Consider the following 27363-nt stretch of genomic DNA (forward strand, 5'->3'; position numbering starts at 1 on the left):
TCCACCACCACCAGCAACAGGTTGCCCGGAGAAGCTGGAACAAGATCACAGCAGACCAGCTCGCCGCCTCCCTGAGCCAGCACCCTCTGCCAGCTCAGCGAACCCCAGCCAGGCCGCCGACAACCTCACGAAGTGGATCAGCAACTGCGCGGACAAACTCGCCCCTCTGAAGACCCCGCCCAGCAGACCCGGCAGCAAGAAAGCCCCATGGTTCACCGACGAACTCAAGAGCTCCAAGAAGAACTGCCGAGCCCTCGAGAAAGTCTGGAGAAGGGAACCAACACCGGACAACATGACCACCCTCAAGCTCGCCACCTGGAAGCACCACCAACTGATCCGCGCCGCCAAGAAAACTTCATTCAAGGACCGGCTGGACAACAACGCACACAACTGCAAGGAACTCTTCAACATCGTGAAAGAGCTCTCCAACCCCAGCGCAGGAAACAACGACATCACCCCATCGCAAGACCTCTGCAACTCCCTCCCCTCCTACTTCCACAACAAGATCGCAGACATACACAACAGCTTCAGCATTCAACCGACGCACGCCAGGACCACAGCAACACCCCCCACCACCACCCTCCGCGCCTGGACTCCGATCAGCACCGAAGACACCGTCCGCATGATGAACTCCGTCAACTCCGGATCTCCGACCGACCCCTGCCCTCACCACGTCTTCAACAAGGCCGACGCTGTCATCGCACCCCACCTGCGGGACATTATCAACACCTCCTTCGACCCCGCCACCTTCCCTGAGAGCTGGAAGCACGCCGAACTCAGCGCTCTACTCAAGAAACCCACAGCGGACCCCACCGAACTCAAGAATTTCCGCCCCATCTCGCTCCTCCCGTTTCCAGCCAAAGTCATCGAGAAGACCGTCAACAAGCAGCTGGCCGCCTTCCTCGAGACGAATGGACTCCTAGACCCCTCACAGTCTGGCTTCCGAGCCAACCACAGCACCGAGACCGCCCTCATCGCTGCCACCGATGACATCCGAGCCCTGATGGACAATGGAGACACAGCGGCCCTCATCCTCCTGGACCACTCCGTGGCATTCGACACGGTCTGCCACCGCACCCTAGTGCAGCGCCTCAGCAATGTCGGAATCCAGGAGAAGGCACTGGAATGGATCATCTCCTTCCTTGACGGAAGAACACAGAGAGTCCACCTACCACCGTACAAGTCAGAGGCCACCGAAGTCATCTGCGGCGTCCCCCAAGGATCCTCGCTGGGCCCCACCCTGTTCAACGTCTACATGAGCCCCCTCGCGGCCATCGCACGCCAACACAACCTCAACATAATCTCCTACGCCGACGACACCCAGCTGATCCTCTCCCTGACCAACGACCCCGCCGCCGCCAGAGCCAATCTGCACGAAGGGATGAAAGATGTAGCCGAGTGGATGACGACCAGCCGCCTGAAACTGAACTCAGACAAGATGGAGGTCCTCATTCTGGGCTCCTCGCCCTCCGCCTGGGATGACTCCTGGTGGCCCCCCGCCCTGGGCACCGCACCCAAACCGACAGACCACGCACGCAACCTGGGCTTCATCCTGGACTCCTCCCTCTCCATGACCAGGCAAGTCAACGCCGTCTCCTCGGCGTGCTTCAACATCCTACGCATGCTACGGAAGATCTTCTGGTGGATCCCCACCGAGACCAGGAAGACCGTCACCCAGGCCCTCGTCAACAGCCGACTGGACTACGGCAACGCCCTCTACGCCGGTACCACCGCCAAGCTCCAGAAGAGACTGCAGCGGATCCAGAACGCCTCAGCCAGACTCATCCTCGACATCCCACGAAACAGCCGCATCTCCGGACATCTGAGAGACCTGCATTGGCTCCCCGTCAACAAAAGAATCACCTTCCGTCTCCTCATCCACGCACACAAAGCCCTACACAACCAAGGCCCGAGCTACCTCAACAACCGAATCAACTTCTACGCTCCCAAACGCCACCTCCGATCAGCCAGCCACCCAGCCACGCCCTCGCCGCCGACCCCCGCATCCGAAGAGCGACAACAGGAGGAAGGTCCTTCTCCTACCTGGCCGCCAAGACCTGGAACTCCCTCCCGACCGACCTGCGCCTGACCCAAGACCACCTCTCCTTCAGGAAGAAGCTGAAGACCTGGCTGTTCGAGCAGTAACGGCATGCCCCCTCCCAAGCGCCTTGAGACCCTACGGGTAAGTAGTGCGCTCTATAAATGTCTTTGATTGATTGATTGATTGATCTGGTCCTAACAGCATTTGAAAGATTGAGGGGGCCTCCGCCTCATTACCTAAAATCAGGAATAGCTAATTCCCCCGCTCGATTGGTAGGGTCAAAAATCACATAACCCTTCTCGGTTTACCAGGTGCCCATAAAAATTTAGAACAAATAGACTGTAAATGTTGTAATTGAAGTGAAGAAAATTCTAATGGAACCGCTCTGAACAGGTATAATACCTTGGCTAATACGTTCATCTTAATAACATTGGTTCTACCAATTAATGTGAGGTGAGGTCGTGACCACTTATCTAATGTATTCTGAATATTATTTATTAGTGTACCCCAGTTGGCCTCTAGTATTTCCTGCATAGATGATCGAATTTTAATACCCAAGTATGTTACTTCCTTTTCGACGCGAACATCATCCATTATAACCGTCTCTGAATGTAATACTTGTGTTTTAGTTGCATTTAGTTTATATCCTGATGCTTGACCAAAGATTATAGCCACTCATTCTATCTCTTGCAATGCCAAATAGGGATCCGAAGTAGTTATTGCAACATCATCAGCATATGCAAATACCGAATATGCGATATTATGTACAAAGAACAGTTTAATCAAATCATTGTTGCCCAATAGTTCAATGAATGGGTTAATATAGAGTGCAAACAACAATGTTGAGCAGGGGCACCCTTGTTTAGTACCCCTAGTGATGTTCACTGTCTCAGATGTTAATCCCATAGCAGAAATGTTAGCGACTGGTGAAGTGTACAAAACCTGTAGGGCTGTGAGAAAACATTGACCGTAAACCAAATGACGCATTTATTCCCACAGGTATGCCCACTTCACACAGTTGGACGCTTTTTCTGCGTCTAAAAGGATTAAACCCAAACCACGTTTCTCAATGTGTGCGATATCGAATAGTGTTGCTACCTTATTAATATGCAAAGTTGTATTATGTCCTGTAATAAACCCATGTTGGGACCGAGAGACCCATGAGCTAATAACTCGAGAGATGCGAGTAGCCAGTATCTTCAAATACATTTTACTATCACAATTCAATAGTGATATTGGCCGATATGAGCCTACTAGTTCCGGGTCTTTAACCTTTTTATTAAATAGTACAATAGTAGCTTCTGCCCAAGATTTCGGCGCACATCCCTCTTTTTGCAGCCCTAAATGTATTCAACATATCAGTTTTGATTAGGCTAAAGAAGAGCTTATAAATCTCTGTGGGCAATCTATCTGGCCCGGCAGCCTTTCCCATGGCTAGATCTTTAACAGCAATTTCTACCTCTTCCATTGAGATGGGCCCATCCAATAATGCAATATCACTAGGATCTAAATGTCTCAAAGCCCCATCAATTAAGTTGATAAAATGACTATGATCTTGTGCTTGTTGAGTATATAAATCTGAATAAAATTGATTTAGAATCGATAGAATCCCTTTAGGTTCCTGGCAAAGTACTCCATCCTTATCTTTCAGAGCCTTAATCCGCCCCATAGCTTCTTTCCTTCGTAACTGCCATGCCAAACAACGGCCCCCTATTCATGCATTTGTTTTTTATTTGCCAGTTATTTACGATCATTTTCAGTGTTCCAAATCCCTTGTATTTTAGCCCTCACCTGTTCTGTAGCTTTTTCAAATTATTCAATGATATTTGCCCCTGATCCAACCCCCTGGATTAACTTGTGCTCAGCGTCCTTAAGCCTTATATACAAGTCCTGTATCTCTACCTTTTTCTTCCGGTTTTTCCAATATACAAAGCTTAGCACTTACACCCTAAAACATGCTTTAAATGAATTCCAGACTATAGCGCAATGAGACGAATTTCTATTATTAATGAAAAAATCACTGATCCACCGGGACATTTGTTCCTTGAACCTCTCATTTAAGCAAAGTTTTCGGTCAAATGAAAATGCCCTCATAAGTAAAAACTGAGTAATGAGATTTAATGTCAATATAATCGGGAAATGATCAGAAGTAATCCTTGGTAGAATTTGAATTGCAACGTCATCTTTTAAATAAAAAGAAAAAAATAATAATCCAGGCGAGCAAACTTTTTGTGAGGATAAGAATAATAGGTGAACCCTGGATTTATCAGGTTTAAGTTACTCCATACATCGATCAGGCCATTATTGTTTACAAAATCATACAGGGCTTTAAACAGCCGTGGTTTACTCCCATGATATCCCCATGGCCCTTTCTGCAAATCTAGATTTCTTAGATTAATGTTCATGTCCCCACATAAAATCAACGGTGCCCCCCATGATGCTAATTCAATGTTTAATTCTTCAAAGACGAAAGCATCATCCAAAATGGATCCATATACAACACAAATTGTAAATTTAGCCCGCCCAAAATTACATTCTGCAATGACCCCTCTTCCACACTTATCTGCTAAACACCGTCCCGTAGTAACCCTATTATCTTTACCTAATATTGCCACTCCTCTGATCATAGATTATTGTTGTGAAGCCACTACCAGTGAGTATCCCAAGGTTTCTAAAAGTGCCCTTTGGGCCCAAGGTATGTGCATCTCTTGGAGACAGACCACATCAGACTGAGTGTTACGTAATTCAGCTGTGACACGATTTCTTTTACTCCAGCTATTTAGACCAGAGACATTCCAAGTACATATTTTTACCCCCTTAGCTGCCATAATGATTGGTCAGTTGGTGTTTCTGTCAATGCTATCTCATATTGCAAATTGAAACCTACACAATGTTTTTGTATTTGCCGAGGATTCTCTTTATTTACTTCTCGAAAAATTGCGGATTTTCCACCCTTTTTCCCCCACCCTTGTGACCTACCCCCTACAACCCCCATTCACCCTAAAAAAATCCTCCCCTCCACCCCCCCTTAAACAAGGCTTTAGGACTTATTGTCCTACAGATGCAGACAAGCGTGTACCCCCTTGCCTACCCCCACAACTCTAATCATATTCATGTGTATATTGCAACATTACAAAATAAACAAAAAACAAAGGATAATATGATAACTCATCTATACCAATATACACACACTCCTATATTAAACAGTGTGAAACTCTGTTGCAACCACAGATTGAACCTGAGCCTTCAACTAAATAGATTTCAGAAGTCTTTAGCAGAGCCCTCATTAGTAAAAAAAATGTGTGCGATCTTTATAGACTACTTTCAGTTTTGCTGGATTCAACAGGTAGGACTGCGTGCCTTTACCCTGAAATTGAGCAATTAATTCACGTAACTCCCACCGTAATTTAACTGTAAATCTACAAAAGTCAGGTTGTACAAAAAATTCAAATTCACCACCAGATCTTTTTTTATAAGGACGAGCAAGCTAAAAGACCTCTTCTCATGCCAGAAAACTATTAAATGAGATAGGAAAAGCCCTAGGTTTTTCATTTGAAAGCTCAGCATTAGAGGAAGTGCGTCTAGAAAAAGGAAAACGATGCGCTCTTTCTATTTCATGATCCCAATCCCATTTAGAGAGTTCAGGAAAGGCCTTTTTGAATAATTCAACAATATAACGTTGAGGATCCTGTCTTTCCTTCCCCTCTGGAATCTGAAGGATACGTAAATTATTCTGCCGTGCCCGGTTTTCGATATCCACCATTTTCCAAGCTTTGTCATCCCTGACTGCTTGAAGGGAGGCCGTCACAGTTTTTTGTTGAACTAAATCGTCCTCCAAATTAGAAATTTGAGTTTCAGCATCATTGAATCGAGAAATAAAGTCAGCATGAGACTTTGACATTCTCCGCACTGAGTTCTGTAGCTTCATACAAATATTTTGCATTCTTTGACTCTCTTTCCTCGTTTCAGTGCGGAAAGACATTATAGACTGATAGATTAGTGAGAGAGAAATATCTTCTTCGGCGATCTGATGTGTTTGTGTCTGGCCTAAACCGTCTGCACTCACCCCACCATCCACCAGTGTCAATTCTAGCCTCGTACTAGCTTCTGCTCCCTCCACACCAGTCATTAATATTTATCCCCATTCTGTTTACACGTCACCTGATCACCACAATATCCTGAGGCATTTATGTAATTGGCATAGGTATTTACCCATTTTCTATCAAAGTCCCTGTGGCTTCCTGGATAACTGCATCATTCTGTGTCTCTTTCTGTGCGGCTGCCTCAGCTTCTTTGCTCATACTCTTACTCATACTGGGAGGAACAAACCTGTTCCCTTGACTATGCACAGTAGGGCCAGCATTTATCGGTAAATAGGGTGAAGGAAGAGGTTGTTGTTTCCCACGTCGCTTATCTTTGTTGCCTGAAAATATTGTCGATATTTTCTTTACTTCTGGAGCCACCTTTCTCCTAACAACGCCATCTGGAGCCTTGCCATTCTCTACAGCCACTAATACGTTCTGAGCGCCCCCATCGCTCACGTCTGAGCTGGCGGCTCCAGTGTTCACTCCCAGGTCGACGTGGTTCCTGAGGCTTCCAGGTCTTGGATAGCATCCTGCGTGTTGTCATGGACTCGAAGCCTCCCGCGTCCTCCCTTAGGGGCATAACTCTTCTTTCTTCGCCGTTAGCTATCTTAGCCCCACACACAAGCAAATGAGCGGAAGGGCTCTCCAATCCAACCGCATCCTCCTTGCCGGCTCTTCGGCACCTAGCTGATTTCGAGTCCGTGTACCAACGGTCGGTATGTCACACCTTAGCGCCTTGTAGAATCTGGAGCCTCCGCCTCCGGAAAGACCAGCACGCCGATGAGAAACAGCAGAGCCGGCTTCAGGACGGCGTTTCCCCCATCAAGGTAGGAGCGCTATTTTGTATTGCTTCTCCGATTTTTTTACTCTTGCAACATTGTAACCCACTGCATACAGAGATTCGGAAGTTGGAAGCGGCAAGAACGCTTGTCTTACACGTCAGCAAACGCGGGCGCCGTCTTGCCTCTGAGTTGAGGAAGAAGATTTATTCTTGATAGAAGAACAGCACTAAATCCAACAGAGTGTCTCTCTTGGTCAGCCTCCACTCACTAACTGAAGAGTGGAGCTTCCAAGAGAGCAACATTCTATATTGCTAGGTAACAGAACACAATGAAAAAATTCAGACTTTAATAAAGCTAAATAGATAAATGGTCCTATACACATAAGGAATATAACAACTGTCTTTATATTAAATAGTTCTAAGATGTAAAATTGCCTCCCAGGGGTTGTTCTATTTATGTTTGTTCCTAAAATTTTGAGGACAAATTTGAAAACTTATGGTTTTATTTGATATTATTTGCTGTTACTTTGTTATAGGTATCTATACTACTATTATAAAGAGAGAACTTGCACCTTTTGGCCAGGTAAACTCGGGAACCACAGCGCCAATCTACACACCCGATACATCTATGAAAATGTCAGGGTGTGTAGCTGGACATAGGCTATATAAATTTTAAAAAAAAGTACATTTAAAAAATTACGTTTGTAAACAAAGTAGTCCCCTGAAAGAAGTGCCGGCCGGGACCTAGCGCTGGCGGCGACGCGACGTGCGTGATGACGACGAAGGAGGAGGGCGATGCAGTGACGAGCGGCTGTGCAGTGAGGAGCGGCGGCACAGGTAAGGAAAGGGAAATTGAGACTGTGATGCAGGGGGAGGAAAGAAGGAGGCAGCAGTAAATGAAAATGTCGGGGCGGGAGGGGGGCGCGAGTGAGTCTGGGCGGGAGGGGGGCGTGAGTGAGTCTGGGCGGGAGGGGGGCGCGAGTGAGTCGGTGCGGGAGGGGGGCGCGAGTGAGTCGGGCGGGAGGGGGGCGGGGCGGGAGCGGGTGTACTGCCCCCAGCCCCTTTTTGCCCCAGGCAACACTGGGGCGGGCTGCTAGTTATATATATTTTGCACTGTTTTTAAACTCACAAATTAACTATTTTGATAAAAATGTCTGCTGCTGCCTATGCGTTCCATTCAATTTGCCTTTTCAATGTCTACTTGCATAAGGCTCAAAACCCCTTATTTTTTTACCTTGAGGGCTGTGGCTCAATCGGCATTAGTTTCTGTATCAGGGGCAGTGATTGGTGACCCATAGTGCCCGTACGATAAGTATTAAACCTAGCATTGTTGCTGGTGCCTATCCTATTATATTGAGAGTTCCTAATTGAGAGATGCCACACTGCAGTGCACATCAGCTCAAGCAATCATACCTAGCACGGATGACATCTGTTGCGAGACTATAACCCCTGTTTGCTCAGTGGCAGAGCAGGCAATCAGACAACAGCAACTATATAGGTTGTGCATAAAGTTATACCAGGGACTATAGTATTGCTGTGGGGGCAAGGTGCCTGCATAGTAACAAATGCATGGGGTCATATTATGCATAGTGTGAAATGGGCGCAATGGGCAGGTGCATCCACTTTGTTCCCCACTGGGGCACTATGATATTCCCGAAGGGGTCATTCATGGGCCACAGATGCTTGTGCGGTCCCTTATGTAATAACGGCTGTGCCAACGCTATCTTCAAAAGGGATTACCTCATTTGCATTTTGGCTTGGCCACATGCAAATGAAGGAATCATTTTGCCTTCTTACTCTAATACAGGCAACCTGTAGTAAACAAGAAAGTGATGTGTGTAATGCTTGAATTAATCTCAGCTACTGGTAGTTACTCAGGGCTGCATCCCAGTCCATTCTTATTTTGACTACAAAGCCACCTCAGATTAGACCGATACATATACAGATCAGTCTCAGAGCCTGATTCAAATTTTGGGGGCACTACCTCTATCCTGTGGAGACTCAAAGTACTCTGTCAAGCTGACGGTGGTCCACCCACCATATTTAGATGTTGCTGCAATGGTCTTCTCTACTGGCTGACGGTACTCTGTCACTATCATGCCAGCAGGTTTGTGTTGGCAGTGTCCTGACGGAGTGAGGCCATGGTGCTGTGGAGGCAGGTAAGTGCTACTCATCATTATCTTACCACACATATATGTTGCGAATGTGTCACAATCTATATATCGGTAATGTGGTATGCTCCTTTTTGGTGCATATTGCATGCCACAAAAATAAATATACACACAACTTTGAATGCACACCCACATGCACCATAAGCACAACACCTACAAGCACCACAATAACAATCTTTTTTTAAGTTTCAATACAAATGTGTTCAATTTACCTTGATGAGTTAGAAAATGAACATTACTGCATGACACCTAGGACAAATATAAACTGGGGATGAATGCTTGCAATGTTCAACATTCCGTCCATCATCCCCTTTGGTCTAGCTTTGTTCACCTTAAGTTGGCAGGGTATGCTCAGACGTGGGTTCCCTGCTGACTTTGCCCCTGGATTTAAGCTCGCCTGGCTGATGATGGCTGATTAGCCAGAAACCGGTCCCAGGATGCTTGATTCTGGTCCAGGGAAGACATGGCTTGGCAGTTCGGGCTGAACTGTTCCGATGAGGCACAAGATCAGACTGATTTGCATATGGCCATGTCTGAACTGGGGTGGCGGAGTGAGCTAAAGAATGATGATGGATTGAAGCCAGATCAGTTGACATGGGGTGAGCGCTTGCAATGTTTAACACTCCATCCATCATCCCCCTTGGTTTTGCTTTGTTCGCCCTAAGTTGGCAGGGTATGCCCAGACGTGGGTCCCTTGCTCACTTTGCCAATGGATTCAAGCTAGCCTGGCTGATGACGGCTGATTAACCAGAAACCGGTCCCAGGATGCTTGTTTCAGGTCCAGGGAAGACATGGTTTGGCAGTTCGGGCTGGACTGTTCCCATGAGGCACAGGGTCAGCCTGATTTGCATATGCCACATCTGAACTCGTGTGGCGGAGTGAGCTAAAGAAAGAAGATAGATTAAACCCAGATCAGTTGACTGGGGTTGAGTGCTTGCAATGTTCAACACTCCGTCCATCATCCCCTTTGGTTTTGCTTTGTTCCCCCTAGGTTGGCAGGGTATGCCCAGACAAGGGTCCCTTGCTCACTTTGCCACAGGCTTCAAGCTAGCGTGGCTGATCATGGCTGATTACCCAGAAATTGGTCCCAGGATGCTTGTTTCCGATCTAGGGAAGACATGGCTTGGCAGTTCGGGCTGTACTGTTCCAATGAGGCACAGGGTCAGACTTATTTGCATATGGCCATGTCTGAACTGGGGTGGCGGAGAGAGCAAAAGAATGATGATGTATTAAACCAAGATCAGTTGACTCGGGGTGAGTGCTTGCAATGTTAAACACTCCGTCCATCATCACCTTTGGTTTTAGCTAAGACAAATATTACATGTAAGAGCAAGGCTGAAGTAAATGAGGCTAGAGCAATAGTCAATACACAATACATAGGATAATTGAACAAGCAGCTTACCACAGATCTCAGCAACAACAGAGTCATTTGGCGTCATGGTGGAGTTGGTGCAGCAAAAAAGGGACACGATGGAAACAAAAACATGAAGCAAGTAAAAAAGGTAAGCTGTTACCTCATTTCCTTCGATTCCTCCAACTCAAAGTGGGAGGGACTCCCACCACAGTTTCCTCGGCGGGAATGCACATCATATTCAGGATGGGGGGATGTGCGCTGGAGTCCCTCTGACAGCTGATTCTGCCTATACTGCTGTCAATATGTTTGAGAATTCCTGGCCTGGTTGGCAGAACTCTGGCAGATGTCTCTTCAAAGCCTCTCTCTCTTTTGCGCCTCTTTTGTGTTTCTTCTCTCTTTTACCGCTTTTCTTCACTTTTGTGCCCTTCTTTCTTTAGGGTCACTCTCTACTTTGATTCTCTTTTGCCTTTTCTACTGTCTTTTACCACTTTCCTCCACTTTTGACCCTTTTTTTTCTTTAGTGCCTCTCTTCCCTTTTGGCTTCTCTCCATTTCTTTGCAGTTTCTCTACATGCCTTTTTCCCTCTTGTGTACCTTTCTTTTTTATGCAATGTTCAGCCTCATTTCTATTTTTGTGCCATTTTCCTCTTCAGCTCTTCCTCACCTCAGACTCCCCCGCAGTCCCCTATCCCATCCCAAACTTTTTCCCCTTCCCCTCCCCTCACTGCTTCCTTGCTTCCCACATCACTTTCCCACCTATTCTTCCCACTCATAGATGTTCCACCCACCACCCGGGTGCTTCTCCCCTGTTAGAAGTTGGGCACATTTGGGTGTCATTTTCACTTTGAAAGACACCCTTGCATATTGACCACCCAGAGCAGGAACCAATTTCAGCAATATAATTAAGATTTCATCGCTCCCTTTACCATCAACTCCAAGGGCTTTATACTACTCGACAACCTCAATTTCCACACCAAGGACACTTTGGAGCCCTGTTCCACAGCCCTCCTGGAAAGCCTGAACAACATTGGACACACCCAGCTTGTTCTAGACCCCATAAACATCTGAGGACATCCTCTGGGCATAATCTTCGCCACCAGGATCACTTACAACTCAACCTCACCACTCAAAGAGAAGGACAACTCCATCCTACACTTCCAAATCACTACACCAAAAGTCAACGCACCCACCAGCATCAACCTACACAGCCAGAACTGAAACATAGGAACAGACACTGACCAACTCAAGGCCCTCTGGTTGGACCAACTCATCTCCACCAACAACCTTAAAAAGGACAGCACCAACTTCAACAAATGGATCTAGAACCGTGCAGACACTTTTACACCCATCAAAAGCATCAAACAAAGAAGAACCAACAAACAAGCAATGCGTTATACTGATGACCTCCTAGAATGTAAACGTCCATTGCAACATCTACAACAAGTTCAAATAACCATCAGACCCAATGATCTCATCGACAACCTAACCTACACCCCCAAGTAAACATCTGACTGAATTGAAAAATTCTTTAAAGATGACACCACAGCAATAATGAAATGGTACACTCAGGGCCCCTTAAATACCCATGCCACAACCACATCCCTGTGGTAAAACGTTTAAGGAACAAGGCCACTCCACAGATTACATCTATTGGCAGGTGGAGGAAGCGATCAAGGTACCTGAAAAAGGAGATGACATTGAGAACATACTTGACATCAAGGAGGGCAAATGGATGGACTTACTGGCAAGTACCAACACTGGACTGAATTATGTGAATAACATGAGAAGACTGTATATCAGACATTTCTAAAACATGTTAGAACAGATAAATTTGCTCATTTTCTAATAAGCCTTCACTGTCATTACACATCACCTTGCATGTATTACATGAATTAATATGTTGACCCATTAATGGTATTTGTGGCATGCTATAACATGATGGATGGTATATGATTGAATGTCCCGCAATGAACAATTTTCAATATGTGTTTGGGATGACCTAATATGTTGACTCATTAACTGTATTTTTGGTATTCTGTAAAATTATTGATGTAGATGATTGAATATCCCTTATTATGCAACAGTCATTTTAGCTTTCAGATGCATTAGCTGGGGGATTTGTTAATAGGCCATTGTTTCCTAGATACATCTGCAAAAGCAGACTATAGTGAGTTACTATAGTGACCTATTCTCTGGATGTATGGCATATTGCATCCATATATGTAGATAACTTAATATGTTGATGAGTCACATAGAGATGGCTGTCTAATAGTCCTCAATGGGGGCTATCTGGTCATTGTGACTATTAGACTGAACTGAGGGTAATATGTGACCGGGCCTACCTCTTTCCCACAAGATGCAACTGACTTGCCATGTAAACCTGGCATGGTATACAATGTTTCCTGTGGAAAATGTAGCTTGATGATAGTCAGACTATTGTTATTTCTCAGGTGCATTGTTGTGCTATGGACTCTGACATTAATTTCTGAAGCTATTGGTCTTTGCAATGAACCTCTAAGAAACGTTGTATGACTACCAAGATGGTGACTGGCTTGTCGTGGTCTAGTGTTTGGGGGATAGCAATGATAACTAATGGGAGTGCGTCCTTTGCATCTTCCAGACATTTTGAAGACATGCAGAACAATTGAAAATGTGGTGGATGTTTCTCCTGCAACTTAGCCTTTGTTGGTGTTCCGCTGTGTCTAGACTGAAGGGCTGAAAGATGGCTAGATTGGATTGATGTAAGTTGTACTTACCGGCATTATGCTGGAGATATGAGCCCACATGAGTTATACTTTACTAATGATTTCTCATTCTTCACATATTGTGAATTCAAGGTGAAGTTCATGTATTAGATTGTTTTTTGCCCTGTCAGCAAGGCAGGTAAGTTGTGCTCAATAACTGGTGGTGGGACTGGATGGTCAAAATGTCACACATTAGTATTTTAATAATACGATATGCTGTGTTGATTTCTGCTACTTTAAACTCTGGGATATCCACTATTGGCTAGTGAGGCCATTTTCCAGTCCATTTACCATCATTACTCGACTAGCTAATATGTAAGTTAAAATTTAGATGGACACTTTGGATGTGTGGGATACGTGTGTCATACTGATGTCTCTTGCACATAAATGGTGACCACAGAATATACTTTGGACACCCACGTTGGGTCGCATCAGTATCTTTTAATGCATGGTTATGGTGACTAATGAGCCCACATGAAACACTTCTATCGGGTGATATTTGCCTTCATGGAGACAAGCATGTGCTCACTGTACACATTGGATGCATGTATTGTATGGGGTTGGTCCCATGGTGTTTCTCTGTAACTTGGGTAGTATGGTGCACAGTTGAAATTCCAGTAGACTGGTTTGACTACTGTGATGGTATTTAGTTTAGACTGGACTAGTATTTAATCCCTTTACATTGGATTTATAGGTGTGTGAGGTGGATGATAGTGTCCTAAGGAGATTCCTTAAATTACTTAGAGGTTCGAACATTGCCAATACTTTACCATGCCTTTAAGGATGATGTATAAGTTAAGGAAATATTATTTACATGCAGGCTGCCCAACATACTTATGATCTTTGCAAAACCATTGTTATTTGTGTTATATGTCATTGTGATGCTTTGTTTAGATGTGTTTGTGTATATTCATTGAGGACTGCATCATCTGTGCTATTGATTCACTTTCTTACATACTGTTACTGTATATTTGTGATATATAAACAATAATTGGATCTGATATATATACATTTTTTGAATAACCCAAATAATATGTCCAGCTTCTTTATGTAAATTGGACCAGGGTGATGTATGATTTAATCCGGGAAAGGTTAAATAATGGAATACCTTTACTGGGCTTTTACACCATTTTGGATAGGGGCCTGACCAAAGTAAGTCCCACATGTCTATTGTTGTTTATTGATTGATCCCACCACATCTATAACATGGGCCGACCACCAATCAGCAACATCCTCATCCACATCATCAATACCTCCATCAAATCCTCCACCTTCTGAGAAAACTGGAAGCATGCATAAGTCAACACCCTCCTCAAAAACCATTGCCTGACCACGACAAACTGAGTAACTTTTGAAACATCTTTCTGCTCTACCCTGCCAAAATAATGGAGAAGGCCATCAACAAACAACTCACCAGCCACCTCAAATGCAATGACCTACTGCACCACACCTGATTAGATTTCTGAAGCAACCACAGCAAAGAAACAGTACTTATCAGGGCCATAGACAACATCGGCACAATACGGGACCATGGAGAAACCACATCCCTCATCCTTTTTGACCTCTCAACTGCCTTCGCTACAGTCTCCCACCAAACACTAATCAAAAGACAGTTTGACAGAGGCTCCAAAGTATCGGACCTTAACATGAAGAACACAATAAGTCAGACTACCACCCTGTACAACGGAACCCAAGTATCTGATCTGCAGAGTTTCTCAAGGTACATCGCTCAGCCCAACCATGTTCAACATATACATGACACTGCTTGCTAGCATCATCTGGTAACAAGGCATCTCCATAATATCTTACGTTGATGACACCAAGCTCATCCTTCTCTGACAGACAAGTCCACCACCACTTGAACCAACATTCAATACTGCATGATTAGGGTAGCAGACTGGATGAGATATAACTGCATGAAACTCTACTCAAACAAGCCGGAAGTGCTCCTTTTCAGGAACAAGAACTTTAATTGGGTTTCCACCTGGTGGCCATCAGAGCTCGGATCCATACCCACACTAGTCAACCATGCCAGAAACCTGGAAATCCTCCTTGATGACAAGCTCAACATGACAGCACAGGTCAACACAGTCAGCTCCTCCTGCTTCCACATTCTTTGCATGCTCCTGAAGATGTATAAATGTCTACCCCGGAATACCAGACGCACCATGACACAAGCTCTTATCACAATCTAATTAGACAATGGCACTTCACTATATGTCAGGATCTCCAATCATCTCCTCCACTGACTCCAGACCCTGCAGAGCGCTACAGTGAGACTCATTTTTTACCTCCCATGGTGCACCCACATCACACCACACCTCATACACAAACGCTGACAATTCAAACTCCTCACACATGCATGCAAAGAATCAACCATGGAGCTCTTTCACATTGGCAAAGACCAAACTGAGTCTTCACCCCTTCATGTTGTAACCCCCACTAATGAACGTTGTGAAGAAGTTGTTAGCTTTTTCTCTGGAAAAGTCTCCAAAATTGAGCAATCATTCTCACAAGTCTCCACTCTTTCGTCTGTCCTCACCACCCGCATCAACCCACCTCCGCTCACAGCAGCTCCACCTCCATATCCAACTAATGACCAAGCAACTCCTAAAGATACTAAGGACTACTTTAGCCACTCCAAAAATAATAATCCCAACTGGACTTCAAACCCTTGACTAAAACAAAAGTCTTCAATATAATCACCAATTTAAAGTCTTGAGCGCACACCATGGACCCCCTCCCAGACACGATGGTCAACAATCTCAACCACTTTCTAGATCGTGTGTTTCTTTATCTATGAAGTAAAGTAGGCCTTTAAAATCGTCTTTATGGGAGAACTAGTACACAAACAAACCCAATGGAAAAACTTATATTAAATTAAATGTTTCCATTTCTTCACAGTAATCGTAAACATTACGAAATAAAAAATCGATAAGGGTGCAAACACGAAGACAAAGGTCATAAAAGGTAGGCTGTGTAGCAATGCTTTTGCATACGAACTCCCAAGCTCACAAAGAAAATAAAAATCCTGATAATGATACTTTACATTATAGATAAAGAAACACACGATCTAGAAAGTGAATACTAGAGCACACGACCAGCAACGATTCAGGTACTGGTTTCGTCACTCCGCGAACGGTAGAGAGGTGATTGACAAGAATTCTATCCAAATACTAAAATAGAATCTAATTTTTTCTTTTTTTTACATATATCCTGTAGATAAATAAAAGAGACAGAGCCCTGATGAGAACCCATGAAGTGACAGGAATGGGTTCGAAACGCGTCGGCTTTTGAATTAGGAATGCATTAATTTGCAGTACATTTAATGACTTTGACAAATTTAATATGCACTAATTTGCTACTTGTTGAATAATAGTATCTAAATGTTCACTTTGTCCTTTGTTTAGTTAGATATCATTTATGTGAGTCTAATTGTTGATCAAAATGAATATGGTGTCTATATATGTAATGTCATTTATGTGGTGTTTATATATGCAATGTGGAATGTAATTTGATTTGAAAATTTATGTTGGAATTGTTGAATGTATTTAAGTGTCTTTTTTTGTACCTAAACTTTTTTGAATATAATGAAATAAAAAGCAAAAAGGTATTAAGTAAATATACCAAACAGACCATATAGTAACACTGGTTTGTTTTCCTCAATTGGGAGGTGTCAAGTAAGGTGAAGTTGGCAATTTTTTTGTACACAACTTATTGAAGTGGCACTTCTAAAGTAGTTATAATAAATCTGTGCACACCACTGCGCAGCATTAGTTAATACCTTTCCAAATATACCAAACTTGACCACACTGCTCCTCTCATATCAGGAATTACCACTGAAACACTTATCAGGGAATCCCCAACGCATTCCAATAGGAGGGCAGCCCCATAGCAGTGAGAAACCACAATGGCTGTTTTTCACTACCAGGAAATGTCACACACTTAAGGTAAATGTCCAACCTTTTTCTTACAATGCACCCTGCCCATAGGGCTAGCTAGGGCCTATATTAGGGGTGACAGACATGCACTAAAAAGGGGGTCACAGCCATGGCACACACTTTAGGAGCCACATCACAGCGGCAGTAACACTGCGCGCACAGGCCCGGCAATAGCAGACTTTGGCTACTTTGGTGGGTGGCGCAATCAGCGCTGCAAGCCCACCAGTATCATTTAATTTACTGGCCCTGGGCATCTGAGACACCACTTTACAAGGGACTGACAGGTAAATTAAATATGCCAAACAGGTGTAGACCAATCTTACCATATTTATCACTGAGAGAACACACACTTTACACTGAACACCAGAAAGTGCCCAGAATCCTAAAACCACGAATACCATGTCAGAAAAAAGGCTAGGAGGAAGACAAAAAGTTCAGGAATGACCCTGCAAAAAGGGCCAAATCCAAAAACCTTGAAGTTGAGGATGCAAAGGGTCCTCCTCCCTTTGTGCTTGCACACAGGGGGGCATAACACATATCCCCTGTGTGCATGCACACAAGTTCCTGCCCGGCATGGACTTTTGAGTCCATGCTGAGCTGGAACATTGTGAGGAGTCTCCATTGTGGTGCCTTTTGCCACCACAGCCTTTTAAAGAGGAATCGTCATGAGACCACCACACTGCCCCCCCATCAGACTACAAATAACTTGTAATCTGATCGGACGGCAGCAAGTCTCAGTGGTGCAGGGGCACGGTGGTGGAGTATCATCCACCCCCACACAGTTGAAACTCATAATTGGACACTTAGTGTTGTGATATTTTCCTACTGGGCCAACCAAGGGAGAATAACCTGTTATCTGAATACAATTTCCGTCGAAGATAAGCCCATAGCCAGAATTTATGAAATGCAACCACTTTATTGATACTGCTTTTCAAAACATTTATGCAAGGAAGGGGGATCTTAAATATTTCGCATTTTAACAGTAATTTTGAGTCTTCTGCTGGTCACATGCTGCACTTTGAAGCTATCAGCGGGAATCTGGCATTTTTCTTTGTAGCACTCCTGCATTATGGAAACAAACCGTTCCACAGCTTATTTAGCATTTCAAAGGTGTTACCATGTGTGGAATGTGCCTAGGGTTTTTAATGAAAATAACAACAGAAGCTGATGATGAAGATATGAAGAGCCTCTTTTCAAATATTGGAGTGTAGAAATATGATAATCTGTGACGAGATGCTTTTTGCATCATCTACAATCAAAGCATTAACAAAATACTCTCAATCAACGTTGCACCTTCATAAATGATTTGGTTTTTTTCTTGTTGTGATCGGCTTACCTTTAGAGGCAATCACTATTGTTCTGATGAAATATTTTCATCGAATCAATGTTGATTTTTTTTCCAAAAATGTTTCTATCAATAATGGATTCCACCAGAAAGACAAATCCAACATGGTAAAGCCTTTCTTTTCGACATTTCCATTCACAAGGCTGATACTTATTGGGCATTCCATGCTCCTTGCGCTATACTACCCTCCCGCTTTACTCCTTTTTTTTTTTTACAAATGCATTACCTCCTCTCCCACTTTTCTCCTTTTTGTTTTTACAAACCCTCACTCCCCGCTTGGTTTACTCCATTGTCACAAATCCCTTCACGCCCCAACCCACTTTACTCTTGGTTTTCCCCCATCTTGATTACCTACCCCTTTCCCATCTTACCTTTTCGTCATCTTGTTATTTAAAATGAACGTTTAGTTTTCCCATGAAAATGTTATATTATTGTCGAGTAGGCATTTCATCATTTTAATTTCACTCAATAGTGAAAATTCGTAAACCTGCTTTCATTAGCCTGACTTTCATAATTTTAGAAACTTGTCAAGTTGACAGATTACATGTTAATATGTTCTTTGTTTGCTCATTGAATAGATTTTAGTGCATACAATATGTTTTATGTGTAAAAACAACAGGAGGAAACCCATAGACCTCGTTGGGATGGGTGTATCGTGTGAGCAAAAACAATTCCCAACAGGTATTATGTAAAGACAGTTTCAGAAATGTATGCAATATGCATTACAAAGAAGGGAGAAACAAGGAGTCAATGATTTTTAAAGAAGGTAGTGTTATTTACCAAGATGCAAAGGGAATGATCTTTCACATGAAAATACAGTTAAAACAGCACTGTACAGAACGGATCATGTGACAACCCAGTGACACTTGGTGCAAGGTGCTATATACAATTGGTGATAGTGAATGTGCAAGTGCTAAAAACAGCAGCGTGGTCGACGCATTAACCAAAGTATTTACATCAAATAATGGCTCCAAAAAACAAGTTGTAATCACTTAAAACACAATTATTTATATAGGAGCACAAAACGTGATATGCGTCGTATGATTCAAGCTGTACAGTCGACGGCGTTTCGATCCCCTTTAGTCGGGATCGTCATCAGGACAGGGTTGTCGATGGAAACAGTGAGTTATACCCAGGCAACCGAGCGAGGGTAGCTGAAGTCCGAGGGGTCGCTCAATAGTCGAAAACTGATCGTTGAATTATGTCCGATCAGCGGGCGGGACTTGCTGTGCCTGACTGAAGCAGGGCAGCAGAAGGCTATCGGGGCTCTTCTGGCGGGTGGGCTGCAAGCAGTGAATGCTCTGTCACTGGGTTGTCACATGATCCGTTCTGTACAGTGCTGTTTTAACTGTATTTTCAGGTGAAAGATCATTCCCTTTGCATCTTGGTAAATAACACTACCTTCTTTAAAAATCATTGACTCCTTGTTTCTATCTTCTTTGTAATGCATATTGCATACATTTCTGAAACTGTCTTTACATAATACCTGTTGGGAATTGTTTCTACAATATGTTTTAAACATCCGAGCCAGGTTTTCATTAATGTGGGCTTTTCTACTCCATTTTCGGCTAACAGCAAGTACATTGCTAAATAGTCATGGATTTTTGTGGCTGTTCTTTGTAATAGCCAGATAAGTATTTTTCTATTTCATACAACTTTTTACCATAGCTAGGAATTTGCTTGCGACCTTCTATGATGGAGCTGTGCCGGTGGATATATTCTGCATGCCCGTAGTCCAGTAACAGAAGCATTGTTTCCTGACTGTGAAAGAAATGCAGGATCCAAGTGTGATGGCCCCACTTACGCCATAGCCCCAAATACATGAAAAAAGTATAAAAACAAGTTGTAATCACTTAAAACACAATTATTTATATAGGAGCACAAAACGTGATATGCGTCGTATGATTCAAGCTGTACAGTCGACGGCGTTTCGATCCCCTTTAGTCGGGATCGTCATCAGGACAGGGTTGTCGATGGAAACAGTGAGTTATACCCAGGCAACCGAGCGAGGGTAGCTGAAGTCCGAGGGGTCGCTCAATAGTCGAAAACTGATCGTTGAATTATGTCCGATCAGCGGGCGGGACTTGCTGTGCCTGACTGAAGCAGGGCAGCAGAAGGCTATCGGGGCTCTTCTGGCGGGTGGGCTGCAAGAGTGCTTTCAGTTTTGCAAAACTCGTTTTTCTGCAATTTCCCGGGATTCGCAGGGCGCGAACTTGCGCGAGATCGAATTCGGAAGCCGCGAATTTGTGCGAATATGCGATTTGTTTTTTTGCGGCGTGTTAGTTTGCAAGGTTTTGTGCGTTTTAGCGAGCCAATTGTAGCGCAACGGCGCAAAGTTACCCTCGCGGTTGTTCACGGTCGTGGCCATCTTGTTTGCATGATGTATTTCCGTTTCCGGACGCGATGTGTAATCTCGCAAAGTGTGCGGCTCGCTAGTACAATTTTGCGTGTGTTTACGAGGAAAATCTCGCGCGAATCTACCCATGCGGTCGTGAACGGGCGCGGCCATCTTGTTTCTCATTCATTGCTATGGTTCTGGGCATGTTTTTTCTATCCTCTCTGAATCTCTGCCATCCTTTGCTTGTTTGAAGTTTTTTTTGATCTATTTTACTTATTATCTATCCCTCTATTTTTCTAGCTCTATATTTTTGTGTTTTCTGCTACTTTTGGTTAATTTTAAACTACTTTTTTGAACTCTTTTCTTTTCTTCTTTTCCCTATTCTATTTTCTTTATTATTTAGCTTCCTTTCTGCTCTGACCATGGTAAAGGGAGCCGGGAAGCATCCCGAGAAGGGGAAGGGTCCCGCACCCCGTGCCCGGCTCCCGTGCGGGCGTTTGAGGGGGGAGCAGGTCGCACCCTGGTAGATCTTCACCCCGGAGGAGGTGGCTGCACTAATTTTGTAATTATGTTCAGCGCCGCCTCCCCAGGACCATCATGGCAGGCGGCAAGATCGCTAGCGGGTACGGGATTCAGGAGCGCCGGAAGCGGTGGGAGAAGGTGTGCCGGGCCATGTACCACCACACTCGGGTCCGGCGCACCTACAACCAGGCCACCCACCACTGGACGGATGTCCTGGACCGGGAACACGATCTGCTTGACCTGCTCGGCCTTGAGATCCCCGGGCTTGGTGAGTAGTAGTAGCTATTTCTTTACTATGTTTTCTCCTGCTCTGTGTGTTATTATCTTGCAAATTTTTGTTTTTTACCAAGAGCAATAATGCTGCTGATTACATTGTAGGTAAATTATATTTCAAAATCTTCTGTGCATTTCAGGTGCACTGCTTTCCTTCTCAGTAGCACTGCTACTATGCTTATTTGTTTTCGATTTTGTGCTCATTTTATTGGCCTGTGAAATTATGCATGAGTGTAGTTTAAAGAACTGCCTAATGCTAGACTCTAAGGGTCAGATTTTTTAGTACGGGCGCATCCCTGCAAAGCCAGTAATTGTGCGCCACGCCACCACCACCCATGGTGCGCCGTATTTACAATGCGGCCCACCATGGGCCCAAAATGTCACCAAAGCGTTGCAACGATGGTGCAGCTCCAGCAATAGTCTGGGGTGCCCTATCTCCCCAATGCTGCGTCAAGCCGTAGGTCTGCTTCAAGCAGGCGCAGGGTTTAAGTCACGCATCATTGTCCTCAAAGTGACTGATTGAAATCTTGTAGATTTCCCTCAGCCACTTTTAGGATGCGTTCCTGCGCAGGAACGCCCTCCCTTGTGCCGGAACGCCCCCTGATGGTGCAGGGCTTTACAACGTGATGCATCTCCCATATGCGTCACGTTGTTAATCGCACCATGGCGCCTCTTTTGTTCTGCCGCTACGTCACAAAAGTCACGCAACAATGGAGCAAAAGAGCCGCAAGGGGCTTCTAAATCAGCCCCTACAGACTCAAGTCCAGTCCTTTCTTTGTACACATGGCGATAAGAAGAAATAGTGGTGGTGGATTGATAGTTTGAGTATTTTAATGACTGGTTAATGTAGTAGGAAACTTTAGTGTTGTCGCTGATCTGCAATCACGATGGACTTTGTCTGTCACTTCGCGTGCTGCGGACTGCTGCCTGCCAGTCCTAGGCAAACCTTTTTAGTACTTTGTTTAGTGAGTTACATAAGAACTTTCCAAGTCGACGGTCAGCAAATCAAGCAATACTAATAACGTAGTAGACCACATGAGATCGGTCAATATATCCCGTGGAATAGTTGTCTATTTGCTATTTCGCCAAAATATTTTGTTATTGTTCTTTTGAAATGTTTGATTTGGTTTACAAATCTCATCCATGTTTTCTGGCCTTTCTTTCTTTCATGTTGTACATCAGCTCCCCCCGGGGGCAAGAGGACACAGGAGGAGGAGGCTGCTGTTCGCCAGGATGCAGGCCAGGATGGGGCAGGCGAGGGCTCCTTTGCTGGCCCCGGTAAGTTTTAATTTTAATATAGAGTACCTATTTTTTCCTAGCGTTCCTCATTCGATTTTTTCTAAATCGTCTTTGATCTTCTTGTAGACTGAATCTAAATTCTTATCCTGCCTCGACTATGACTCCCTGTGGTATTACTAGATTATTCTTATTAGTCTGTCTGTGTAGCTGTGGACTGTGGGTTGCTGCGGGCCGGAAAACAGGCGTGGAGGCCGTATATATTGGGCTATGGTAGCTCTTTTATTGTTCTGTTTGACAAAAGTACGTGAGCATATACATAAAGAGTTCAGGGGCGTAGCTTTGGTCGGCTCCCAGCTGTATATGGGCCAGAGGATCTTCCAGAGGTCTTCACGTCTTCCGGGCGTTGGGATGACCTCGGAGGGAAAACATAGAAGCAGGGGTTAGTCCTTTTAGTATAGACTTCTCCGGTACCGTTACCAACACCGGGTCGTGCGGGAAAAGAGAGAACCGTGAGGCGGGGAACGGATAGGGATACAGAGGGGGAGGGAAGAAGAGGTGGGGGAGGGTAGAAGATAGGTGCTCTGGTGATGGGGTGGGGGTGTAGGGAATATGATACAAGATTTACCAGTGAAGTGTCTCTAAAGTAGTTTATATACAGTGCAAAGGTGCTCTAACAGTGAGGTCTAGCTCTATACAAATATCTACAGGTTTCTACAAAGTGGGGACACGGAGACGGTAACACGGTACTCACGTGCCCCGCCGTAACTCTCCCGAGAGTTACGGCCGCTCTCCAGCCACCTCCTGAGGACTCCACCACTCATCGGTCCAGACGTCCTCCAACTCTCCGCCTTCGATCCTCGCACTCCTCTCGCTCTCCCTCGATGGTTCTCTGCGCGCTGTCTCCTGCCACGAGTCGGCTATCGGGAACGCTCTCCTCTCTTCTTCGTCGTCTTTTGTAGTTCCGGGTCCTGGGATGGGGGCGGGACTTCCGGTTTCCCGGTAGGCTGCTTCCGGTTCGGGACTTCCGGGGTCAGGGCGCTCGTGAGGTTCCGTTCCCGGCACGAGTCTGGGTTGGATCCGCTGGTTGCCTGCCTGCAGGGGAAACAAAGAAGAAGGACTCCTGGTTGTCAGAGACGCAGGAGGATTAGAACCCGAGGAACCCTCGCTCGGGGGTCTCTCCGTTGAGGTATGTGTTGTTCCCCTTCCACATCCCCTTTCCCTAGCTATCCTTCTTGTGGGGGTGGAAGGTGGGGGATATCTAGATAAGTAGTCTGCATTTCCCTGCTCGGCCCCTTTTCTATGTTTTGTCTGGAATCTGTAGGGCTGTAAGGATAGAAACCAGCGTAACACCCTGTCATTATGTCCCCTGTTGCGTGCCATCCACTCTAGGGGTGCGTGGTCCGTGTATAGAATGAACTCTCGCCCGTCTAGGTAATAACGCAGGCTCTCAATGGCCCATTTAATGGCTAGGGCTTCCTTTTCGACTACCGCGTAGTTCATCTCACGGGGGAAGAGTTTCCTACTGAGGTAGAGGATAGGCCTCTCTATGCCTGACTGGTCTTTTTGGGAGAGGACCGCTCCCAGTCCCTGTTCTGAGGCGTCAGTCTGGAGAATGAAGGGCTGTGTGTAGTGAGGACTGATGAGAACTGGCTCGGACAACAGTGCATTTTTCAGATTCTGAAAAGCTGTCAACATCGGAGGGGAGGGTTGTCGTAGTAGGGTTTCTGTTCCAGGGCTTTTCTTCAGGAGATCGGTCAGGGGTACTGCAGTTTGAGAGAAGTTTGGGATGAACCTCCGATAGTATCCTAAAAGCCCAATGAAGGCCCGGAGGTCCTTTTTGGTTTGGGGGAAGGGTATGGACTGGATGGCTTTTATTTTGTTATCTTGAGGTCGTATGACCCCCTTCCCGAGGAGGTAACCCAGGTATTTCACGGTTTGGGGCGCCAGAGTGGTTTTAGCAGGGTTAATGGTGAACCCATATTCACCCAGAGAGGTGATTACTCGTTCCAGATGGGACAGGTGTTCAGGCCAGTCATTGCTATAAATGACTATATCGTCAAGATAAGCTCCTGCGTATTGGGCATGTGGTTGCAGGACAATGTTCATAGCCCGTTGAAAGGTTGCTGGTGCCCCGTGAAGCCCGAAGGGCATAACTCTAAATTGGAATAGTCCGTCCGGCGTAGAGAACGCCGTTTTCTTTTTATCCTCGCTCTTCATGGGGATCTGCCAGTATCCCTTACAGAGATCCAGCGTACTGATATAGCGAGCCCGTCCAATGCGTTCTATCATTTCATCTACTCGGGGTAGTGGATACGTGTCGAAACTTGATACTTTATTGACTTCCCGGAAGTCAATACAAAACCTTGTGGAGCCATCGGGTTTCGGAACGAGCACGATGGGTGAGTTCCAACAACTAACTGATGGCTCGATAATACCCATTTTCATCATCTCTTGTGTTTCCTCTTGGATAACTTTACGGCGGGCCTCTGGGACGCGATAGGGACGTTGTCTCACGACTTTTCCAGGTTCTGTATGGATCGCATGTTCGATAACTGTGGTGTGTCCCGGAGAAGTGGAAAACACCTTTTGTATGGGTGATAGGATTTTCCTGAGGTCTTGTCTTTTGTTTGGCGGTAGTTCCGGGTCAACACAGCTTATGAAGAGCGGATCCCCTGGGTTGAGCATGCTGGAGAGCACGGGTTGAGGTCCCTCCCATTTCTTGAGCAAATTTATGTGGTAGATTTGACTCTGTTTACGGATAGGGTCTAGTTCAATCTCATATGTAACAGGGGTTACCTGTTTCGTCACCGGATAAGGGCCCTGCCATTGTCCCAGTAGTTTGTGATCGGATGAGGGTATAAGAAGTAGCACTAGGTCTCCGGGAACAAAGGTTCTGGGTTTGGCTCCCCTGTCGTATTGCCGTTTTTGTGTGGCCTGGGCGGTCAATAGGTTCTGCCTCACTATTTCCCTAATCTGGCCCAGATGAGTCTTAAGGTTGGCAACATATTCCGGCAGAGGTCGGGTACGGTCAGGCTCGGCTTCCCAGGCTTCCCGAGCCATGTCTAGGAGGGTTCTCGGGGGTCTTCCGTAGAGGAGTTCATAGGGGGAGTACCCTGTGCTGCTCTGGACCTTGCAGCGGATAGCGAAGAGGGCTAAATGAAGCATTTCCTCCCAGCGACGGCTTTCTAGTCCCAGCAATTTCTTGAGCGTGGTCTTTAGAGTCGCGTTGTACCGTTCTACAAGTCCGTCGGTCTGGGGGTGATAGGCAGAAGTTCTTATTTGTTTTATACCCAGTTGCGAACACACCTGACGCATGAGAGATGAAACAAACGGGGTACCCTGGTCCGTTAATATCTCTCGGGGAAAACCCACTCGGGTGAAGATGGTTACCAGGGCTCTTGCAATGTTCTGAGTGGTGGGATGTTTTAACGGGACGGCCTCAGGGAACCGAGTGGCGTAGTCCACTAGAACGAGAGCATACCGACATCCACTTTTCGAGGGTAACATGGGGCCTATCAGGTCCATCCCCACCCTGGTGAAAGGGACATCAATAAGGGGGAGCGGCTGAAGGGGGACTCTCGGAGGCCGGTATCGACTGTTCTTTTGACAGACCGGACACTCTTTGCAGTATTGGCTCACTTGTTTATGTATGCCCGGCCAATAGAATTTTTCCAGTATCGTTTGTCCTGTTTTGTCGTCCCCGAAATGGCCTCCTAACAAATGACTATGTGCTAAGAACAGTACCTTCTCACGAAAGGGACCGGGAACGATCAGCTGGGATTCTTGTTGGGGTCCACCTTTCCTATACAAGAGACCGTTTCGTTTAAAGAAATAGGGACATACGTGCAAGGGATCCTCATTATCAAGGGCTCGTCCCCAGGCGTCCTGTAGTACTGGGTCTTCTTGTTGCGCTGCACGGAACTCTCGGTCATTTTCCCAAGGATGTGGGTCCACCTGCACAGGATAGGCAGCGGCGTAGGTCCTTTTCTCTTTCTTCTTTTGCCCTTTTGTCTTCAGGGCCTTGGTTGCGGGCTCTACAGGAGGAGGGTTTCTGGAAAAAGGAGCCTCGGACCACCATTTCTCCAAGGAGTTTGTGGCATCGTGTAACAGTCGGGGAAGTCCGTGGTAATCACTGCCCAAGATTACCTGTTCCGGCAGGTTGGGTACTAGGCCCACATTAAGGGGACTACGTTCTCCCGAGTACTGTTGTACCTGCACCCGGGTGGTGGGATATCTCCGGGTATCACTGTGTACACATTGGATGTCTACGGTGCCAGTCATCGGCCCCATGGGATTGGGCATTTCTTGCGGTCGTATCACGCTTTGCCGACAACCTGAATCAGCTAAGGCCATCATTGGATGTCCGTCGATCCTTACCGGACACCTGAAGGGAGGTGGACTAGCCTCCTGGGTGAGACACACATAGTTCCGAGTAAGGCCGACCTCCATCGGTTCTTCCTTTTGAGGACAGAACCGTGCAATATGTCCATAACCCCCACAGTGGTAGCATTGAGGGCCAGGAAGGTTTGG

The sequence above is a fragment of the Lissotriton vulgaris genome, chromosome 1_1 (genome assembly GCF_964263255.1).
Source record: "Lissotriton vulgaris chromosome 1_1, aLisVul1.2, whole genome shotgun sequence".
In the NCBI taxonomy this organism is placed as follows: Eukaryota; Metazoa; Chordata; class Amphibia; order Caudata; family Salamandridae; genus Lissotriton; species Lissotriton vulgaris.